Source organism: Camelina sativa, chromosome 3, assembly GCF_030686135.1.
Source record: "Camelina sativa cultivar CO46 ecotype springtype chromosome 3, ASM3068613v1".
In the NCBI taxonomy this organism is placed as follows: domain Eukaryota; kingdom Viridiplantae; phylum Streptophyta; class Magnoliopsida; order Brassicales; family Brassicaceae; genus Camelina; species Camelina sativa.
In genome coordinates, this window is record NC_141882.1 from 30991602 (window position 1) to 31003775 (window position 12174).

General features: G+C 38.8%; 1 protein-coding gene and 1 non-coding gene across 2 annotated transcripts in view; both read right to left on the minus strand.

The window, feature by feature from the left end:
* Nucleotides 1-12174, minus strand: part of LOC104778406 (protein neprosin) — a 648080-nt gene that overhangs the window by 433173 nt on the left and 202733 nt on the right. The window lies entirely within an intron of this gene.
* On the minus strand, nucleotides 7868-7977 carry LOC147947927 (small nucleolar RNA R71). Its single transcript, XR_015595684.1, has one exon. It is a non-coding gene; the product is annotated as a small nucleolar RNA R71 (small nucleolar RNA).

The following is a 12174-nucleotide window of genomic DNA, read 5'->3' on the forward strand; positions in this document are numbered from 1 at the left end:
AGTTAAGTCAAATATCAAGTTGATTTGTTTTTAACAACCTAATGACAGAAATGAAATGCAATAAACTAAGACAATTTAAGACAATATTAATGTATAATTAAACTACTGAACAAGTGCAATAAACTATGCTAAGAGCATCTCCAATCTATCTCTATTTTTTCCTCTATAATAGAGAAACTCTATAATAGAGGTCAGTTTTACTCCAACACATCTCTATTCCCACATTAAAAATAGAGATTGCTATTTTTTTCTCTATTTATTGAGGAACTCTATTTTTTTCCTACAAAGGTTCCTCTATAAATAGAGGAAAAAATAACAATCTCTATTTTAGAAGTGAAAATAGAGGTGGGTTGAAGTAAAATTCACCTATATTATTGATTTTGCTCTATTATAGAGAAAAAAAATAGGGAAAACCATTGGAGATGTTCTAATCAAGAGAAAACTACTAAAAATGCAATAAAGATCAAACTGCAATGAAACAGAACATAAACAAAGAAGTAAAATGGTGCTCAAGTATGCACTTAGTCGAGTGCCCATTAAGGAAGGTATGCCCATGGAATGGGATTTGATATGGGGCCCACTAAGAGGTGGCGGTCGGGGCATTACAAGTGGTATCAGAGCCGAACCCAAACGAGTTTACGTTGGACCTTAGACCAAAAAAGATAATTGTGACACCCTAGTTTCAGGGGCATGTGGAGAGGTTTAAAAAAGAATTGATTTGGCCACTTATGTTACCAAAGTGCATTTATCTTTTCGGTCAAAGGTTCTGAGAGAACTCCACAGTTAAGCGTGCTTATGATGGAGTAGTCTTAGGATGGGTGACCTTCGGGGAAGTGATAGTAGGAACTGTGCGAGTGAGGACAAAACACAGGGAAAAATCATGTGGTGATTTGTAGGGACGATAACAAGTCTTTAAAGCCTCCCGAACGTAGCAAACCGACCGTCGGATATGGATGGGCTCACGGGCCTAGTGAGAGGACGTGAGGCCCATTAAGGATGATGAGACCATGGACTGGGATTGGACATGGGGTCCACTAGAAGGTGGCAGTTGGGGCGTTATAAGATGTATCAGAGCCGAAACCAGACGAGTGTGGAGTCGAGTGAACTCACACCGTTGGGGGTGGCGGTCTTGGCGCGCAACGAGGACGTTGCAATCTGTTAGTGGGGGTAAATTGTTACAACCTGGTTTCAGAGACATGCAGAGAGGTTTAAAAGAAGTGATTTGGCCACCTATGTCACCAAAGTGCACTTATCCTTTTGGTCAAGGGGCCCGAGAGAACTCCAGAGTAAAGCGTGCTTGAGCTGGAGTAGTCTCAGGATGGGTGACCTTCCGGGAAGTGACTGTCGGAACTGTGCGAGTGAGGACAAAACACAGGGAAAGAGCATGTGGTGAATTTTAGGGACGGTAACAAATCTTTAAAGCCTCCCGGACGTAGCAAACCGATCGTCGGATATGGATGGGCTCACGACCCTAGTGAGAGGACATGAGGCCCATTAAGGATGGTGGACCCATGGACTCAGACTGGACATGGGGCCCACTAAGAGGTGGCCGTCGGGGCGTTACAAGTGGTATTAGAGCCAAACCCAGACGAGTGTGGAGCCGAGTGAACTCACACCGTGAGGGGGTGACGGTCTTGGTACGCAACGAGGACGTTGCGATCTGTTAGTGGGGGTGAATTGTGACACCCCAGTTTTAGGGACATGCGGAGAGGTTTAAAAAAGAATTGATTTGGCCACCTATGTTACCAAAGTGCACTTATCTTTTCGGTCAAAGGTCCTGAGAGAACTCCACAGTTAAGCGTGCTTTATGCTGGAATAGTCTCAGGATGGATGACCTTCCGGGAAGTGATTGTCAGAACTGTGCGAGTGAGGACAAAACACAAAGAAAAGTCATGTGGTGATTTGTAGGGACGGTAACAAGTCTTTAAAGCCTCCCGGACGTAGAAAACCGATCGTCGGATATGGATGGGCTCATGGGCCTAGTGAGAGGACGTGAGACCCATTAAAGAAGGTGGGCCCATGGACTGGGATTGGACATAGGGCCCACTAAGAGGTGGCGATCGGGGCGTTACAATAACAGAACAAAAGTAAGACAAAGAACATATATGAAAATCTATCTTAAGCTAGTTTAGACTCTTTAAGTTTGTTCAAACAACCGATGCACTAGTTGTAAAAATGCTATTTTTCTTTGAATATAATTTAACATTAGATTCAAAAAAAAAAGAACATAGATGCAAAATAAACGATGACAAATGATTAAATATGAAAGTAGTAACAAACAATGAGAAAATAAGTCCTAAAGATGGGGGTAATTGGTTGGTATCAAGCTAAGCTTACCCATATTGTTTAACAAACTTCACAAAAACTAACCCTAGACAATGATCTTCTAATACTTGCTAATCCATTATCATGATAATAGCAATAAAATTTAGTATCATCCCAACTCAACTCTCATTGGTGGAACCATACTAAACAGGCAATAAACTCCAGATCATTCTTTGTCAAAAACCACCCTAGACAACTAATCTCTTAGGATAGGCACAATAATCTCAAGTATTAGCTTATCCAGCAACTTAAAAATCTTTTGAATGATAAAACACCTAAAATCTATTCTTTACTTCTCAGAACAAAGATAGCATAGAGAACACCTAACCTAGAAGGGATTTATATACAATCAAGCTTAAACAATAGATAAACATAGCTCTTTACTAACATATCCCATCTCTAAGATCCTTATCCACTCCTCAGATCTAAAAATCATGATGAAGAACACAAACTCTGAAAATGATAAAACATGCATGATGAGATAGATAAGAGAGAGATGAACAATTTAATACAAAGAAGTGAAAGCAAAACTCAACAAATTCAAACTTTTGAAGATTACAAATCTATGAAAATCCTAGAAAAGATAAAAGATGATGCAATACAGTAAAAGTAGCTAAAAATGGCAAAAACTAGGTTACGAGGTGTTTGTCTGCGGCCTCAAGTGCTAGTACACATATATATATAGTAAATAGGGGGATGCCCTAGTTAGCTAGAGGACAAAACAGAGAGTCGGCAGCAAGTGCTTGACCATGTGCTTGATCGATTGCATAGTCGAGTGGTTGGTTCATCAAGTAGCTCCAGTCTTCGATCCAAGATGATATTTGTTCAGTAAAACAGGTATACCTCTTGAACGACACCTCTGATTGACCTACGACCATCGGCATAGGAAAGTTAACTCGATTTCCTATAACTTTTATGAAGGATGCGGAAGCTGAATCGCAACGGAAGGTCTTCATTCAAATCAATCTTTGAGGAGCTCATTATGAATCCGACCTAGTACTCGACCGTTTGCCTGGTCGAGTGGTATAGTCAAGTGCCTTCTTTTCCTTTCCTGATACTTCAAATCCACGTTTTTAGCTCCAGAAATAACATGAAGTCCTCCCTTAGCCTTTTAGAGCTCTATAACACCTAATAATATTCCAAAAGCACAAATGTATGCAATACATGCTTCTAAACATCCTAAGTGCATATTTGGATATAAATGGCTATAAAACCTAAGGAATCACTTCTATATGACGCAAAATATGAATTAAACAAGGTCTAAAGTATGGAAAAATACATTGATATCACATGTATAAAAATAGACACAAGCACACTGTTACAAGCATGATGAAGTAATATAAAACATGACTAGTCAGCTTTGGTAACACTAGCCCCCTTCTCTCTAATGCTTCCAGCTCATTTGTGAAACAATATGAAGAATGAAAGAAACGATCCCATGTTCCTATCTACAATAAATTCATTTCACAGGACGCATCCCGACGGTTTTTGATAACATCATTATTTTACCCATTTTAGCTATAGTTTTTATATGCATTTAGGAAGAGATTGAGATGATTTCAAGGCTTTAATGTCTATTATCAAGTATTTTAGGTTTCATGAAGTTTTTACAGGTTTTATAGCAAAAAAGACCAGAAAACAAGGAAAATATGTTTCATGACATATTCAGAGCTTTACAGTACGAGACACATTTGAAGAACTTCAAGAAATCACATTTTTACGAGCTTGGTGTCTATGGAAAGATGGAAGAGGCATCTTTCTCCTTGAAGTGGAATAAAGTTATTTTGTTTAGCCATTTGGAATATATGCCTGATTTACCAGAAAGTGTCTTAAATCGGCGAGAAGATAAGTTTGAAGCCAAGTGGACTTTAATGACGGCCCAATTAGCAACCTTCACGGCGGTCCGGTCCAGAATCTTCCTTTTCCGCCCCTTGTCCTGCACTTACAAGAAAAGACGTTTTTATCCTTTCAAAACCCTAAGCCTTCAAAACCCTATAAATACTCATCTAAACCTAGAGTTTATTGTGTGAAATCATTGGAGCAGCCAAGAGACGACCAGAGGAGAACATCCACGACCAGCAGCCCTCTCTCTTTCCTCTATTGAAGCTTTGAAGATCCACCAACTATTTCTATTTTGTTTGCTTTGTTCTAGTGTTTCTAAAGGAAGAAGATTTTACATCTAATACTTGATTTGAAGAAGTAATTTTTAAACCTTATTATTACTATTTATTATTTTATGTTCATGAATTATTTAACCCTTGATTTGATGATTCCCTTAAACATGTTAGAGTAGTTTTCTAGTTGGGTTTAAAGGGATAGTCAAAGGGGGGGGGGAAGGGAGATGATCTTAGTTTAGGTTGCAATTTTTAGGGTTTCTTAGATTTATATTTTGTTTATTTTATAGTTTAATTCTAAGTCTTTGCTTAATGCTTTAAGTTAGCCTCATGAACTAACTATGATCTAAAGTGTGTGTGCGTCGCTAAAAACTTGCACATGTCCTTGACCTAGCTTAGATGTATGTCATGTCATTGAACCTATTTTAAATGCTTTAATCTATGCGTCGTTGCCTGCGGCAGTTGAGTAACAGAGTATAGGGATCTTAGACGGTTAGCTTGTGATCCATAAGTTAATGGTTCTTTCGTGTTTCATATTCCGATTCTTAGTAGATAAACAAACTAATCCTAAAATTTCCTAGATAAATAGATCAACGATCCCCTGCGATTCCCCTTGATGCCCAACACTTGTCTCATTAATTTAATTGCTTTTAATTTATGTTAATTGCTTACTACGACAACCAAAACCCCATTTTTATTGAGTCCTAGTTGTGTGGCCTTTTGAGGTAAAAGATTGAAGTGATAAAAACCACGCACATGAAGCTTTTTGGCATCATTGTCGGGGAGAGATTTTTTGTTTACACGAGTCTAGGAACTAGAGTAACATATAGAACACCTTGCTTTTTAATTTTACTTTTTGATCTTCATTGTTTCAGGAGAACTTGAGGATGAACCTCGACGCTCTCCTAGACGATTTTCAGAATCTCACAATCACATAGCTCATATCAGATGACTGAGCCACGGACGGAGACCCATCCGGACCGTCAGCTGACTCGACACATGGTCCATGCATTGGTAACTCTCGACCAGTCAATGTACCACGTCTTAGGCACCCTTGTTGCCCATATCATACTTCACCATCTAAAGGCCGAGCACTCATGGGACCTGTAGTGACCCACACCAAGGGGTATGGGCCAAGATAAAAATCTCAATAAAAGGACTGGGAAAGAACTCAGAAAGATGGAGAAGGAAAGATAATGGAGAACGACCAGGAGATTTACGGAGAAAGATCTCTAAGACGCGAAACAGTCGATGGCCAAAGAACAGACGTGTACCATCGGGCCAACGAGGGAGATGAACGATGGTCAATGGGAAGTCATTGATGGGAAGTCTTAAAGAGTACTAAGAAGAGAAATGGTCAAGTTAAAAGTTAGAAAAGTCGAAGAACGAACAACGAAAATGGAATGGCCGTGTACCATCTGACCGGCCAGCGTACCGAGGGACCGTTAAAGGGAGATACGCGGTACGTACCATGTACGTCTCAGTGTAAGGAATGGACGAGAGGGGAACTAGACTGATGGAGGGACCGAGCCGTGAAGCCGTGGTCGAGGAAATTGGTGGAGAACCGTACTAAGGGTCGGACCGAGTGCACCATGCAGACAGGAATCGAAACGTATGTACCATGCGGACAAGAGTGGGGAAAGAACACCACGGTGCCACTTGTCTCTCTTAGTTAGGCTAGAATCATATTTGGGGGGAAATGCGAAGATTACACTCACGCGAGTGGGCGTCACACGCGCGTGATTGGTTTGTTAGCCGACATGTGTCGCTGTATGTGCCACTCAAAACGACAAATGTTGGACTCAAACACAAAAGTGTCCCATGCAAGAGAGGAAGCCATGTGCCTATAAATACTGATTATGGGGGCTTCATTTGCGATATTTAACAAAGGAGAAACTTTTGTAAGCTATTTCTAGAGATTAGAGATTCATCCTATTTGACAATTTGGAGAAGATGTATAAACTCTTTCCTCATTTTATTTCATCAATTTAATTATGTATTCTTCATCTCTTTGTCTTGTTGCTTTCAATATGTGTGAGTAGTCACCTAATTGGGTTTTAGAGTTCTAAGTAGGGGATCAAATGATTTAATAGTTTAATTGTTGCTTGGGAATTCTATTTTCTTTGTGGTTCTTTGATTCATATGCTCTCAATGCTAAAATAGGAATGATCACCTTGTTCTAGATTCTAGGTTTTTTTTATGCATCACAAGTGTTCGATAGAATACCTGAACCAATATGAATTGAGTAATATTTCTCTAACCTGCGAAAGTTGATGTTAGGGGATATTGTGAACTTGTTTGATAATGCAAATTTTATTAGGAGATTACAAATAAAAGTTTAGTAATTGAGTAGTCAAGTTTAGTGGTTAATACTTTGAAAGAGGGTCAGTCAAATCTTGTGTTCATGTTCTAGAACAGTTATTAACTATTGAATTCTTTGTTTCATTTCTCCATAGATCTTTGATCTCTGAAATACCCTATAGCCCAATGTTTTAATCCCATAAGTTAAATCATTTTATATATTGCATTTTTATTTACAATTTCTGAAATTAAACAAACAAACAAACATTCGTTCGCTTTAGCTATTAACAAGTCTCGTAAATCTTTAGTGTACCATTGGTCCTTGTGGATTCGACCCCGCATATACTGCCTTGCGGTTAAGTGTATCGGATAAATACTCGAGCAATCAAGTTGGAGCCGTTGTTGGGGACCAATTGCGTTACCTAGAGATTTATGATTAGTTTTAAGTCTAAAACATTTTTACTTACAATTGTTAACTAATAATTTTTCTTTCTTTCTTTTTGGTGTTCTTCAGGTGTATGACCCGCACTGCATGTTCTTCACACCTAGAAGAATATCACGAGAACTTAGGAAAGTTTGATAGAGAGAACAGGAGAAAGAAAAGACTTGTTGAAATGGCTGATGGTTTAGCTGGTCGAAATGATAGTAATGTAGGTGGTGAACATCATGGAGAGTTTGAGGATGCTTCTCCTGCTGAGAACATTATTCCTCCTGCTAATGGAGAAGCTGCTTAGCTACGTTTGAACCAAAGAGCAGCGCCTCCTTGGCGCAGTCTTAGAGACGATGATGCTCCCAATGCTCAGACATTTCAGGGAGGCATCCAACATCCTCCAATACTCATACAATATTTTGAGATCAAAACGGGACTGTTGGCTCTTGTGAAGCAGAATCAATTTCATGGCCTCCTATCTAAAAATCTGGTGTATCACTTGGATAACTTTGAGGACATATGTGGTACAATAAGGATGAATGGAGTGCCTGATTATGCTGCTAAATGCAGGTTGTTCTCATTTTCTCAGACAGACAAAGCTTTTCGTTGGTTTAAGTCGTTGGATAGGGATTTTGTTCAAACATGGGATGAGTACAAGGCTGCATTCTTGGCACAATACTTCACTCAAGCAAAAAATACCCTTTTCAGGAATAAAATTTCAAATTTTCAGCAGCACGCCACTGAATCATTCCAAGAAGCTTGGGAAAGGTTCAAGGATTACAAGCGAGAGTGTCCTCACCATGGCTTTGCTCTAGAATCACTCATGAGCACATTTTATAGAGGAGTTGATGAGATGTATAAAATGGCTTTGGATATAACTAGCATTGGAGATTTCATGACCAAAACAGAAGGAGAAGCTCAACAGTTGATTGAGAATCTTGCAGCTAGTAATAGCAACCATTGTGTTGATTATGACAAAACTGTGAGAAGCAGTGGAGGAGGTGAATCAAAACAGACTGTTGAGTTGACTGCAAAAGTGGAGCAGCTTTTGAGAAGAGACAAGAGGAGTGTCAATTTCTGTGATAATTCTGGTGATGCTCAGGTTTATCAGGATGGTGCTGGAGGTGGTTATGAGGAACTACAAGCTGAGCTGAATTACGTGAAACAAGGCTATCAGAACAATGGTTTCAACCAGGACTCCAACAAAGGCGCGGTAGAGGGGACAACTAGAGCGAGATTTTAACTGAGTACAATACAAGGGACGTGAAACGTGTGGTTGCGTTTAGACAACAATCTCAAGCTCTCTCGTTCTCTAACTCGCTCAAAGAACTAGAGCAATAGGAAGATTCAATGAATCCATCCATCTTCTTGTATTGTAAACAGTAATAGATTTAACCATTTTAATTCGGTTAAAAGAGAACCGATAGTATTTTTAAAAATAAAAAGCTATAATTAAGTAAGATAAAGATAAAACTGGTGATGTGTGTGGTTTTTCACTTCAAATCTTTTACCTTAAAAAGACCACACAACTGCTGAAAGTGCACAGCTAATCGATAGTAGTATTTAAGGATCGATCCCACAGAGAGAGAGTTGTTGTTCAACGGAATCCGACGGAGGTAAGTAAGGCTAGGACTCAATAAAAATAGGGTTTTGGTTGTCACGGTTCTAGCAAGCAAATGAATGTAAATAATAGCAAGTAAAATAAATGAAACAAGCATTGGGCATCAAGGGGAATTGCAGGGGTTCAATGATCTATCTATCTAGGAAAGTTTAGGGTTAGTTTGTTTATCTAAAACTTGGACTACAAAACACTAATGAACTGTTAACTTAAAGTTCTCAAGCTAACCGTCTAAGATCACTACAATTCGTTACTCAACTGTCGCAGACAACGACGCATAGATCAAAGCATTTAAAACAGGTTCGATTATAATCCGTGGAATTCCATAGGTAAGGGGTATGTGCTTCCTATGTCTCCCCACACATCTAAGCTAGGTCAAGCATACATGCAAGCTTTTGGCAAAGCACACACACTTTAGATCATAGTTAGTTTATGAGGCTAACTTAAAGCATTAAGTAAAGACTTAGAATTAAAGCATAGAATAAACAAGAATATAAATCTAACAAACCCTAAAAATTGCCACCTAAACTAAGATCATCTACCCCCTTTGATTTATCCCTTTAAACCCAACTAGAAAACTACTCTAGCATGTTTAAGGGAATCATCAAAGCAAGGTTTAAACAATTCATAAACATAAAAGAATAATAGAGAAAAGGGTTTTAGATATTACTTCAATGATTGTCAAACAAAGTTGTAGGATCTTCTCCCTTAGAAACAAATTACAAAGTAAATAGAATAGAAAGAGTTGGTGGATCTCAAAGCTTCAAAGAGAGGGACGAGGGAGAGGTCTGGACGTCGGCTGCTCCTCTGTTCGTGTCTCTTGGCTGCTCCAATGATTGAACACTCAAAACCCTAAGGTTTAGAAGAGTATTTATAGGATTCTGTCTAGGTTTAGGGTTTTGTAAGGGTAGAAACGTCTTCTCTTGTTAAGTGCATGGCAAGGGGCAGCTTAGGAAGCTTCTAGAACGGTGGTGAAGACTTGGACTGGGCCGCCGTGGTGGTATCTGGTCAGGCCTTCAATAAAAGCCCATTGGCTTGATTGTTCTTCTTAGGTCGGTTTAAGATACGTCTTCGGTAATTCGGGCATAACTTCCAGATGGTTAGATGGATTGACTTGATTCTACTTCGAGGATAAAGATGACTCTCTCATCTTTCCATATACACCAAGTACGTCGAAATTTAAGTTCTGGAAGTTCTTCAAACATTGCCCGTACTGTAAAGCTCTGAAACTTTCCTAAAACGTATTTTCCTTGCCTTTTGGTCCTTTTTTGTTATAAAACCTGTAAAAACTTTTTGAAACCTAAAATACTTGATAATGGACATTAAACCCTTGAAATCATATCAAACTCTTCCTAAATGCATACTAAAACTATAGCTAAAATGGGTAAAATAATGATGTTATCAACTCCCCCAGACTTAGTCTTTGATTGTCCTTAAGCAAATAATCAAACTAAATCATGGAAAAGAGGTTTTGAAAATACTGGGCATTCACTTATATTTGGGGATATTGTCTTTGCACTCTTCTTCGCCTTGACATTAGGAACTTCCATTTGTAATCCACCATGAGAGTCATCAACTCTCCTTGATCCCACAATTCTTTAGAGTTTCCAGAATCTCCATTGTCATCTCTTTACATAAATTAAGCAATAATAAAAAGTGAAATCTTACCATGGGAAAATCGATCAATGGCTTGCAGACTCTCTTCAAGCCAAGACTTTCTTCATATGATTCCTTTCCTCTCCTTTTCTCACTTCTTTTTTTTTTTAAATCAAAGGTGTAGGCGAATATCAGGGTCATCGGTAATTTACCTACCCCTCGCTTCCAAGCTTTGTGTGATCATTTGACTCAAGAGTAGAATAACAAGGTCACAGGTAATTTACATACCTCTCTAAACTGATAAGAATCATCTCATCTTTTATTCTCTCTTTTTTTTTCTTTTTTTTGATAGTATTGAAGGGAAGAGAGAGGGGAACATACTCTTGAAGAAGTGCAATGTCTTGTCTGGCTTGAATGTAGAGATATAGTCCAATGTATACCAATTCCCAGGGCTTGAAAATTAAGTCCGGTTTAGGTCCTATAAAAATTAGAGACAACGTTAGATCATCTGAATATCCATCGAATAGGGACTTGGGGAATTGTTGAGTTGGGTCACAGTCTTTCCAAACTTTGGTTCTGTTGTCAAGCATAATCAAGAGTCAAAAGAGTGTTAATCCAAATCAAATAAACCTTTAGAATAAGATCATAATCCCCTACTAGTTTTGACTCAATAAAAAAAATGTGACTCGATAAAATGTCAAAATTATTGATGTAAAAAGTGGAAAAAGGTCTGAAGTCAACAAAATAGAAAGTAGCATTAGTATAGGATGGAACATCCTTCCCCCCAGACTTAAATCACACCGTCCTCAGTGGGAAAAAAGAAAGAGATGAGGATTAAAAATCATAAGGAGAAGTGTAGGGTTTAAGAACAATGTCACCTTGATGGAATGATGTTGTGTCCACTCTAAAACATTTTATGCTTGCCCAAAAATTTGTCTAGAGGTCGGCTGTGGAATGAAAATGTGGTGACTAACCATTTGTAACTTCCTTTGGTTGCTTGATATCGAGTTTGAACTAGGCTAAGTTCAATCGAATTCTGTTTGATATATCTCTAAACGCATCCTCCTTGAAACAAAAACCTAAAATCATCAATAATAATAAGAAAAATAAAAATAATAAAAACATACCTAAATAAAAGAATGGTGATGGTTGGTGGTGAGGATGGTGGTGGTTCGGATTAGTCTCGCGGTACACGGATGAATGGACGTGGACATAGCAGCTGGTACGGTGGTGCGGTACGAGGTACATGGTGCATGGAACACGTTACACGGTGCAGGACATGGCATCGGCTATGGCTGGTATGGCTAGTGGGGACTCTCGGCATCGATCACATGAGGATTGTGATTGATCTGTTGCCTTCGGCTTGCTTCGGTCACATTGAACATGGCCGGTCAGTAGGTGGTGCTTGCCACTAGACATAGTTGTGCATTGTTAATCCATGGGTACTTCTTCTTCCTTCTTTTTTTTTTTTTTTGGCTTTTCTGTTTTCTCTTTTTTGTGTCTTTTTTTTTTACATAAATAAACCTGAAACTAAAATGCAAAAATATCAATAGTAAAAGAAAATAAATCCTAAAAATAAATACTTACTAGCTTGGGTTGCCTCCCAAGAAGCGCACTTGTTTAACGTCGTTGGCTCGACCTTGGCTTGCTTTATCAAGCAGGATGAGGAGAGTGGGTTGTCCTAAGACAAGCTCTCTTGGATCTTTCTCCATCAAAGTTATCGGGTGGCTCTCTTGCATATTCTTCTTCTCTACACTGTCGAGTAGGTGGGTTGAATGGTTTACCTTCAT